Source organism: Pipistrellus hanaki (genome assembly GCF_964339955.1).
Source record: "Pipistrellus hanaki genome assembly, chromosome: 4".
Taxonomy (NCBI): domain Eukaryota; kingdom Metazoa; phylum Chordata; class Mammalia; order Chiroptera; family Vespertilionidae; genus Pipistrellus; species Pipistrellus hanaki.
In genome coordinates, this window is record NC_140506.1 from 68,657,528 (window position 1) to 68,669,560 (window position 12,033).

Consider the following 12,033-nt stretch of genomic DNA (forward strand, 5'->3'; position numbering starts at 1 on the left):
GAAATTAATAAGGCTCTTCTAAGTACATAGTTTTTATTTTATCCCCCTACAATGCTGGGTGTGATGATTCATTTATGCATAATCCAAGTGGAAAGGTGTTAACTCACTCAACAAATAAGTCACACTTAGTAGTTTTTTGCCTATGCTGTGTGTAGATAGATAATGCAGTGCATGGCTGTAGATACAAGCCATTTTCCTCAAGATTCTAAGTAAGCCAATAGCTATGGTGAACGTGGGCTGTACTGTGCCATGAGACAGATATTAAATTATGTTCTGAGAAGAGAGTGAATGTTCCTGTCTGAGGGTGTAGGAAAGAAAGACCCAGAAGAACATCTCCAAAGCGAGGTCTTCAAGGATTACCTACAAAAAGATGCAGAAGACTGTTTCGGGTAGAAGGAATAATCAGAGTAGGTAAGACTTGTCTGGTTCCCAGAACATGCGAAACTCGGCCAACACGGAGTCTTTCCTGCTACAAATACCTGACAATTCTGGAAGAAGATATAAGAAAAAATTATGTAGATACATGGCTGATGTTGCAAGAAGAAAAAAGAAAAAGAAGTGGGAGGGGAAATCCTTCTGATATCAGAAAATAAAGACTCCCTTGAAACCTAGAACAGTAGAAGTAGAGGCTAATGTGTTGTGATCAGCAGGTGGAATATGAGGCCCACAATTAAGTCTTATAGTCCTAGAAGCTAAAGACTTAAAGTCCACACAAGTCAATGGTTTTGCGCCACATGAAAATATGAGCTGAAACCATAAGGCTAGGAAAGGCTACTTGCTCTGTGAAGTAGCTAAAAAATAAACTACTATATATTCTGGACCATTGATGCTAAAGGATATCCAGAGCCATGCACAGGAAAAAAAAAAAAAAAAAAAATCCAATAAAAGTGTACAATTCATTTGGTAAAATAATCAAGATTCAAAGTTGCCATAAAAATCACTCAGAGGCCAGTGATAGCCCTAGGGGTACCATTGTATAAATGATAAACATGTGTTCAATCTGACAAGTTTATGAGAAATACAGATCTAAGAAAAATGACCCAGAACCCAGAACTATGATATACTCTGTATTCATCTAACAGGGCAGCCCTGGTTGGACAGCTCAGTGGTTAGAGCATCCTCCCGGTATGTCAAGCTTGTGGGGTTCGACCCCTGGTCAAAGCACATACAAGAATTAACCAATGAATGCATAAACAAATGGAACAACAAGGTAATGCTTCTCTCTCTCAAATAAGTAAATAGTATTAAAAATGTTAGCAGTTATTATAAAAATAACAGTGGGGGCAAAAAGAAACATCTTAATTAAAAAGAGAGAGAGAGAGAGAGAGAGAGAGAGAGAGAGAGAGAGAGAGAGAGAGAGAGGGAAAGGAACAAAACAGTTGACTCACAGATGCTTGCTAATGTGGTTCAGAAATAAGAGCACTGAGCCCAAAATAAAGGAACTGGTCCTAAAATCAATCATGATAAACATGATTTAAAATGAGAATAAAATATCAAACAACTACAAAATGATTATTTTTTTAATAACCCAAGATACTAGGATATAATAACATGAAAAATGGGACACTAAATAGAGTTAAATCATTTTATGGGCTTTCTATTATTCAAAAAAGGATAGGTATATTTGAATAAATGGACCCTTTTTAAATCAAGGCATAAAAAGTAAAGGGTAGTATTTCTCATAAACATGTCAGATTGAACACATGTTTATCACCACTTATTAACCCAAGTCAAATTAATCTAGCAGTAAATGAATAAGAAGAAATAAACTCACGAGAAAAATAAAACAGTAGAGAGGTCCTGGTTCAGTGGATAGAGCACTGGCCTGTTCACCCAAGGGAGGCAACCAATTGATGTGTCTCTCTCATATCCATATCCTCCTCCTCCTCCTCCTCCTCCTCCTCCTCCTCCTCCTCCTCCTCCTCTCCCTCCCCCTTCTCCTCTACCTCCTCCTCTCCCTCCCCCTCCTCCTCTTCCTCCTCCTCTCCCTCCCCCTCCTTCTCCTCCCCCTCCTCCTTCTTTCTCTCTCTCTCTCTCTCTCTCTCTCTCTCTCTCTCTCTCTCTCTCTCTCTCTCTCTCTCTCTCTCCTTCCTTCCTTCCTTCCTTCCTTCCTTCCTTCCTTCCTTCCTTCCTTCCTAAAAACCAATGGAAAAAATATCCTCAGGTGAGGATAAACAACAACAAAACAGTAAAGAGAATGACTACAATGTGTGTTTTAAAAAATGGCAACATGAAATGTGTGCAAGAGCCTTTAATGAGTTAAGCCAATAAACAATCTGGCAGACATGTTCTCCTATCCATGGGTTCCCTTTTCATTTTGATGATGGCTTCTTTGGCTGGGTAGGTTTTTAGTTTGATGTAATCTCATTTGTTTGGGTTTTTTTTTTTTTTTCTTTTGTTTCTCTTGTACTGGTGAAAATTCTGCCACATGAGATGTTTGATATTTTGCTGTCTATGTTTTCTTCTAGGATTTTAATGGTTTCACAACTTACATTTAAGTATTTTATCCATTTTGAATTTATTCTTATGTCTGGTGTAAGTTGCTGATCTAGTTTCTTTTCCTTTTTTTTTTTTTTTTTTTATGTACCTGCCAACTTTTCCCAGCACCATTTATTGAAGAGACTGTCTTTATTCCATTGTATATTCTTGCCTCCTTTGTCAAATATTAATTAACCATAATATTGTGGGTCAATTTCTGGGGTCTCTGTTCTGTTCCATTGATCTTTATGCCTGTTCTTGTGCCAGTACCAGGCTGCTTTGATTACAATGGCTTTGTAGTATAGTTTGATATCTCATATTGGGATACCTCCACTTTTATTCTTCTTTCTCAAGATTGCTGAGACTATTCAGGGTCTTTTTTGGTTCCATATAAATTTTTGGAATATTTTCTCTATATCTGTGAAATATACCACTGGTATTTTAATAGGGATTGTGTTGAATCTGTAGATTACTTTGAGTAGTATGGATATTTTAATTATGTTAATTCTACAAATCCATGAACATGGTATATTCTTCCACTTGTTTGTATCTTCCCCTATTTCTTTTTTCAATGTCCTATAGTTTTCCTAGTACAGGTTGTTTACCCTCCTTTGGTTAAATTTATTCCAAGATATCTTTTTTTTAATTTTTTAAAAATATATTTTATTGATTTTTTTTACAGAGAGGAAAGGAGAAGGATAGAGAGTTAGAAACATTGATGAGAGGGGGAAAATTGATCAGCTGCCTACTGCACACCCCCTACTGGGATGTGCCTGCCACTAAGGTATACATGCTCTTGACTGGAATCGAACCTGGGACCCTTCAGTCCACAGGCCAATGCTGTATCCACTGAGCCAAACCAGTTAGGGCATTCCAAGGTACCTTATGTTTTTGTTGCAATGGTAAATGGGATTTTTTTTTAAGTTTCTTTTTCTGTTTTACTCTCATCACACCAAAAAATAGAAAGTTTATTCTCTGATGAAACTGAACAAGAGTTCTAGTGTGATGGATGCTGGACATGGCCACATCTCAGCCATCTTCTGTCTCTGGGTTCTTGGAATGCTGAAAGCCAGGCTGACACTCCCAGGTAGAAGCCACAGAGCCTCTTTTTTGATGAAGCTGACCAGCTCAAGAGAGCAAAATAGTACTTAAAATGTAATGGACAACCTTAGACTAATGTGTATGTGAGTGAATGTATAATATACAGGTATAGGTATGGATAAAGATCTAGTTTTGCATCTTCATAGATGATTTGTTGAACTGTCCAACTGGCTATTGTAAGATGCAAGGAGAAACCAGCAAATCTTTCAACTTTTAAGGACTTTGATCCTGAGTGTAATCTTGGCAAATTCAGTTCTTCCAGCAGCTTTTATGTAATAAAAAACTATTCCAATCCAATATATGCATTGAATTTTAGGAGTTAAATTAGGAGTCATATATATGGTGCGTTGTTATGAAGCTTTGCTGCTTTGTATGCCACACCAAATTCTGGTTCTGTCTTTAAAGAGACACTTCTGTGAATTTTTAAGAGACCCCCTTATTATTGGAATTTTATGTTCCCAGCTTGGCCACCAGCTTCTAGCATCCACCTTTCTGTTGAAGTCACCCCAACCCTCCTAAGTCATGCTCTTGGGGGTGTTTCCTTCCCAAGAGCATGTTTTAGAGTGCATGCATATAATCTTAAGAAAACTGTTAAGGCAAATCCACATTTGCCCTAACGGACTCTGAAAGCACAGCCCACTTCTGGAAGACCGCTTTAGCCAGGATTTTACCTTCAGAATATGTAGTCATGCGACAGGTACCAAGTATTGTGCCCCTGAATTCTATAGCGCACTATCTAGCTCTTTAATTGGTTCTTTGGAAATGTGCTCCTTGATTAAAATGAGAACAGCATCAGCACCACATCTGGATGGAGAGGAGAAACACCATTGTTCTCCAGCTCTCTCGCTTAAAAAAAACATTTCCTTTCTGACCTCTTCATCACCACATAACCAATTCCCTAGGCTGATCTCATTCAACCTTGAAGTGAGTGAGGATAGAAGGGTTGTAAAACCCGTCTCTCATTCATTTAGAGTGCTAGCAAAGGTGCGCATTGACAAGCTATGCGACTTCCGTGGAAACACTGAGACAACAAAAAATCACATGTAACATCTTGTTTCACATACACATACACCACCCTACACATACAATTTAAACCCATAAAAGAAAAAAGACACAATGCAAGTCTCCACATATATTGAAGAATTGACATGATACAGATCATGTTCTTTTAAATTTTATCTTGCAATAAAATTAGAAATCAATCAACAAAAAATAAAATATTTATGTATTGGAAAATTTAAAACACAATTCTAAGTGAGTCATGGGTCAAAGATTAATAATTAAATTAGAAAATAATTACAGCCCAGCTGACGTGGCTCAGTGGTTGAGTATTGACCTATGATCCAGGAAGTCATGGTTCGATTCCTGGTCAGGGCACATGCCTGGGTTGCAGGCTTAATCCTCATTGTGGGGTGTGCAGTAGGCAGCCAATCAATAGTTCTCTCTCATCACTGATGTTTCTATCTCTTTCTTCTTCTTTCTTCCTCTCTGAAATCAATAAAAAAAATATTTTTTAAAAAATATTTTAAACTTTATTTTTTAATTTATTTTTAATAAATATTTATTGTTCAGATTATTACAATTATTCCTCTTCCCCCCCCCCATAGCTATCCTCCACCCAGTTCCCACCCCACCCTCTGCCCGACCCCCTTTCCCTGCATTGTCCTTATCAAAATGTGTATAATTTTTAGTCTCTTCCCATTCCCCCAACACCACTTTTGCCCAGAGAATTGTCAGTCCACTCCCTTTCTATGCCCCTGATTCTATTATATTCACCAGTTTATTGTGTCCATCAGATTTTTTATTCACTTGATTTTTAGATTCAGTTGTTGATAGACATGTATTTGTTGTTCATAATTTTCATCTTTACCTTTTTCTTTTTCTTCTTCTTCTTAAAGAATACCTTTCAGCATTTCATATAATACTGGTTTGGCGATGATGAACTCCTTTAGCTTTTTCTTATCTGTGAAGATTTTTATCTGACCTTCAATTCTGAATGAGAGCTTTGCTGGGTAGAATAATCTTGGTTGTAGGTTCTTGCTATTCATCACTTTGAATATTTCTTGCCACTCCCGTCTGGCCTGCATAGTTTCTGTTGAGAAATCAGCTGACAATCATATGGGTGCTCCCTTGTAGGTAACTGTTCTTCTCTCGCTGCTTGTAAGATTCTCTCTTTGTCTTTTGCCCTTGGCATTTTAATTATGATGTGTCTTGGTATGGTCCTCTTTTTATTTCTTTTATTTCTGTGCGCTTCCTGGACTTTTAAGTCTATTTCTTTCACCAGGTGGGGGAAGTTTTGTCATTCATTCTTCAAATAGGTTTTCAATATCTTGCTCTCTCTCTTCTTCTGACACCACCATAATTCGGATGTTGGTACGCTTGAGGTTGCCCCAGAGGGTCCATACACTATCTTTACATTTTTGGATTCTTTTTGCTTTTTGCTTTTTCAGCTGAGTGTTTTTTGCTTCTTTGTATTTCAAATCTTTGACTTGATCCTTGTGGTCCTCTAATCTGCTGTTAGGTCTCTGTATAATTTTTTTTTTTTTTATTTAAGTCAGTGTATGTTTAATTTCTAATTGGTCCTTTTTTCATATCCTCAAGGGTCTTGCTAAATTTATTGGCCATTTCTAGGAAATCATTGAAAAACCTTATAACTGACGAGTCAGAGCAGTCATGCTTGTGTCTACCTCCTAACTGAAAAGACAACCATGTACTCAGCTGCCAGCCCTCTCTGTGCGCACACCTATGTACCTCTGCAGTTTACTTCTGCACCTGCTATGGTCTCAGTGTGCTTTTCTCCTTCCTTATAGTTGTAGAATTTCCACTTAGCCAGCCTTCCTGTGATTCTGGACGATGTCCGTTTTTTCTTTTAGTTGTAGTTTTGAAGTGGTTGTGCGAGGCAGCAAGTTCAGGTGTTTACCTAAGCCACCATCTTGGTTTCTCCCAAAATATTTTAATGAAAGAAAATAATATAACACAATTACAATGAAAACCCCTATGTATCAAAACATGTGCATCTAAAATCTAATTTAAAGGGAAATTTAAATTTTTATACTAGGAACAAAATTTACCTATATAGAGTAAAAATGTTAACCTTTACTAAAGTCAATAGGATGTTGCTTATAGAAATTTTTATTGTATTAGATCATGCATACTATCTGTGGCTTTTTTTAAAAAAATATATTTTATTGATTTTTTACAGAGAGGAGGAGAGAGGGATAGAGAGCTAGAAACGTTGATGAGAGAGAAACATCAACCAGCTGCCTCCTGCACATCCCCTACCGGGGATGTGCCCGCAACCAACGTACATGCCCTTGACCGGAATCGAACCTGGGACCTTTCAGTCCACAGACCGACGCTCCACCACTGAGCCAAACCAGTTTCGGCTATCTGTGGCTTTTTAGAAAAACAATTCATTATTTTTTAATTTTGGTTTTTAAGGATCTCTAAAGTAATTTCTTATCCTTTGTATAGTTAAAAGGAAAACAAGCAAATTATTCTCTAAGTACTATTTGTTGATATAATATTTTACTATTATTAACAATAAATAATGCCTTAAAGCAATTTACTTTCTTTAACCAGGTAGACATAAGCAGGTAAATTTCCTGCATTTCAGTTGATCTAAAAAAAAAAAAAAAAAAAAAAAAAAAAAAAAATCAAGGAAAATTCAAGTTCTGAAAACTTAGAAAGAGAAAAAAATTTTAAGCTTTGAGCTCCCTCTATTGGCCCAAAGAGAACATTCCCAGAAACAATAAGACAACTTCAGTTAAGTAATAAATCTCACATGAATATGTTTAAAAATTCTCAAAATTATTCTGATTGCTGTTTCACTTTAAGTGGAGCGTTGGTAGTGATAAAGAGCCGACATAATCCCAAATGTTGCTGTGGGAATAGCCTATTCTTTTCACTTAGTTACTGATAAGGGTATTTGCTTGCCCCCTAGTGGTATTTGCAAAAAAATGACACAAAGATACTTTCAAACTAAGATTAAATTATTACATTCTTAGAATTTACTTTTATGTAATTAAAATTTTTTTGGTTATAGTGGTCATACAATACTATATTAGTTTCAGGTGTACAATTTTTTTTAAATAACTTTATTGATTTTTTTACAGAGAGGAAGGGAGAAGGATAGAGAGTTAGAAACATCGATGAGAGAGAAACATCGACCAGTCGCCTCCTGCACACTCCCTACTGGGGATGTGCCCACAACCAAGGCACATGCCCTTGACTGGAATCAAACCTGGGACCCTTCAGTCCACAAGCCAACTCTCTATCCACGAGCCAAACTGGTTTCAGCCTGATGTACAACATTTTTTGTTGTTGTTGTTTAATCCTCACCCGAGAATATTCTTCTTTCCCCAGACTTCTGAAACTATAAGATTTCCTCAGATTGTCTGCTGCAGGAACTTGGTTTCTGGCTTGTTCTAGACATGACTTTGCCTCTCAGCATAGATGTAAGCGTTTCGGTTTGGAGATACTGACTGGAAGACAAGGAAAGCTCTTGGGAACCATATAGCCAATAAGTCAAGTAGCACAAGTGTCTGATTTAAACATATAAAGGTGGATACTACCAAAAATACACAATCAACTACCATGAGGTGGTAGCAGTTAGGAAAAGCCATGAGCATATACTCTTTTCATCTTTACTCACAGCAGGGCATCAACAGATGCTATATAGAGGATCAAATATATTTCATAAAGTAACAATTATAAGGTTAATCATTAGAATAAAAACAAACTCTAGATTATCAGACAATGCACACACACATACAATACATTATAAAAAATGTAATGAAAGATTATAAAAAAAATCAATGTAACAGAAAAGAATATGAAATACATCAGGTGAAAACTAAAAATACATGTCATATAAATAAAGTTGATAATGCCTCAGTGGAAGGAAAACAAAATCTTAAAGTGAATCATAATGCAAAATTAATTATATTTTAAAATTCAAGATATACATCTAAGATAAAATAACTCATAAAAGTTAAAGGATGAGCAAAGGTATGTCCGACAAATGTGAAGTAAATGATAAAGGGTACAATCCACTTTGATGATCTCATCGTTATGGAGACCTATGAATCAAGTAACCTTGTATCTACATAATTAAAGCAAAAATTACAGGAAACACAAGGGAAAATAAGACATTAATTATAGAATATTTTAATTCTATGTCTCAGTGCATGGCATAGCAAGTGAACAAGAAATATTTGTCAATGGAATACATAAATAATGAAAGTAGTAGGTATATTTGCTTTGCATAACTTGACAATCATTTCATGTACCCATAAAACATTGGAGGTAACTGGCCATATTTTAGGACGCAAATTAAACCTTACTCAATTTCAGAAATTTATGTGATAAAAATAAGTGTAAATATTGTAAAGGGCATATTAATTCATTGACTATTAGCAACAAGCCAATTCTGTAAGGAGACTGGTTATAAAATTAATATAGTAAAATAAATAATCTTCCTATATATAAGCAATAATAATTACAAAATTCAATAAAAGAAGAGACTATTGACAATGGCAAGAAAAAATAAAATACCTAAGAAACACTTAAAAAGTGTGTGTGTTGCATTCATGTGTGTGTTGCATTCATGCAGTATTTTACACATGCATCAAGCACTAAGTTATAATATTCTGGTGTATTTCCAGTTGTGCAAAAAACACAAGAAAAGAACATGTATATATACTTGTGAGATACAGAGCTGTGGTTGTCTCTGAGGAGGGGACAGGCTTATGAGAGAAGTTGTCACTGCACACTTTTCTGTACCTTTGAGTCCACAGATCACCTTTGAAAAAACCACAAAATCAAACTCTTAAAAAAGTATAGCATCTGAAATAAACTTCTGAACTTACGTTTGCTAAGCAAGAGAGAGCTGTGCTTATAGACTCCAGGCCCTCCTTGCACCTGCCGCTTCTGCTGGCTTCTAGCACAGCGCATTGCTGACTTACACATGGTCCATACTGGCCACTCCTCCTCTATGTGATTGCTACAACCTTAGCGGCATTTTATCGTCTCTCACTTGGAATTCTTCCTAAGGGCCCACCTGCTTCCACTCCTGCCTCGAAGGTGCTTTTACACAGAGCTTTACCATGGTCCACAAGACAGTAGAAAGCTTTAGCAAATTTGGGGTCTTAATGAATATTGTTGGCGAAGGATGGAGAGCTGTCAAATACTTTTCTGATTACTGGATAAAAGTGATATTAATGAACTTGAAAAGGCAACATATGAAAATAGTTTTATGGAAAGGTGATGATTTTATCTCTTATTTGATTGAAATTGAGAAGATGGTGAGCTTTTTAGGTCCTTAGAAACTGAAATGCAAGCTTTCGAGAAGGGTCTAAGGGTAGTTTGTTTCTCTTGTCTATAAGTAGGGAATGTTCAGGTGCATTGGCATCTTTAAAAACAATATGCTAAGCCGGGACCGGTTTGGCTCAGTGGATAGAGCGTCGGCCTGCGGACTGAAAGGTCCCGGGTTCGATTCCAGTCAAGGGCATGTACCTTGGTTGCGGGCACATCCCCTGTGGGGGGTGTGCAAGAGGCAGCTGGTCGGTGTTTCTCTCTCATCGACGTTTCTAACTCTCTGTCCCTCTCAATTCCTCTCTGTGTAAAATCAATAAAATATATTTTAAAAAATATATATGCCAAGAGTTTAAACCCTTCCCATCTAATGTAGCAGGGCAGAAGGGGGAATGCGGAAAGATAGAGGCAATGGGGACAATGGTGGGTGATACACAGTGACTCTTGCAGGCCAGAAGGTGAAGATTTGTCGGCTATAAGCTAGTTCCTGTCTTTTTGAATAGGAGGAATGTGAGATGAGTCCCAGTGTTGGCTCCCATATTGTGTCTGGGGACAGCAGGAATAAAATCTGACAGATAGTATTTAAACAGTCATTGTTAAATGACTCCAGTGCATCATCTCCATGTGAGATAGGTAATCCTGTATAATAAAAGACCGAACTGCAGAACAGCCAAACAACCAGTCACTATGACGTGCGCTGACCACCAGGGGGCATGTGGGACATGGCAGGCATCAGCAGCAGGTGGCAGAGCACAGAACATGGCGGACATAGGCTGGGTGGGATAATGGAGCAGGTGAGCGGGAGTGCCAGACCAAGGCAGGACGCCGGTTGCTGTCATTGGGGCAAGCCTCTGGTGCTTACTGATAATTCTTTGCTCCCGTGTGCCACAGTCCTGCCCCGTGCTTGCACCACTGCCAGTGCCAGAACTGCCACTCGCACTGCTGCTGGCACCAGGCGACAGCCCTTATTACTCAGCACTGTCAGCAGGTGGGAGTGGCAGCTGCCGGCTTTGATAGCCCCTCAGGGCTTCTCTACATCCCCCTGCTCCTGAGGGGCAATTGGGGCCGGCAGCCACCACTTGCATCTGCTGATGACACCTGCCCTACTTGCACCTGCTGCTGGCGCTGGCCCCAATCGCTCCATACCATCAATGGGTGCGAGTGGAGCTGGCACCGTCAGCACATGGAAGCAGTGGCTGTAGGGGCAGGATGCTGGCAGAGGAGACTGGGGCTGCAACAGGAGGAGCTGGGGTGTGGAGGATGGGCCGAGACCCGCCCCTGTGCCCACCGCAATCTCCAGCCCACAGATCCTTTCAAGGTGCACGAATTCATGCACTGGGCCCCTAATGCTCAAATAAGAAGACAGGAACATTAAAAATAGCAAATTCTGTCAGACAGAAGTGGTCAGAAAGGAGTTGGAGAAGAGGTTAGTTCAGCATGGATGCAGGGGAAAAGAGTCTCAGAAGGGGACAGCCTGCCCCATAAAAGCAATGGTGCATGAACAGATCTGCTCACAGCCTCGTGTCCTTGTTGCCCGTGGCCATTACTCCCGCCCCAATAGTGTATTAAAAAGGCAGATGTTTTTCATGCAGCTCTGAGTGGTTATGACTCATGGTTGGTGTTCTCCCCTATCATTTCGTGTGAACTTGTCAAAAGACTCCAAATTTTCTTTCTTGGGTTTTCATGCTTTGGGTGCAATAGCTTTCCTATTGACTGCGGTCGTTTTTTAGGGCAGGGATTCATTTGTGTTATTTCTGGTCCATGGCTTCTAGCACAGTGCATCGGTCAATAAACATTGGTTGGGTGAATGTCTCAAAAGGTTTACAGATGTTGTCACGTGTAGAAAATTAAGCCACAGACAATGCACATGCCTAGGCTTGCAAACTATGTAAGGAATCTTAACTTCCATTTCAGATCACATTCCTGAGGCCAAGTCAAATGGTCTAAGTGAAATACATTTGATGTATAGAAAGGAAATGAAGAACCGAATTGTCTATGCAAAAAAAAAAAAAAAAAATATTTGATGGAATTGAAATTATGAGCTATTTGAAAAGAACTACAAGAGCGCTCTGCAGCATTAGCATGCTGACCCCCACTCCAGCCGTTTACTTATTCATTCACTTAAACATGGACTGAGTG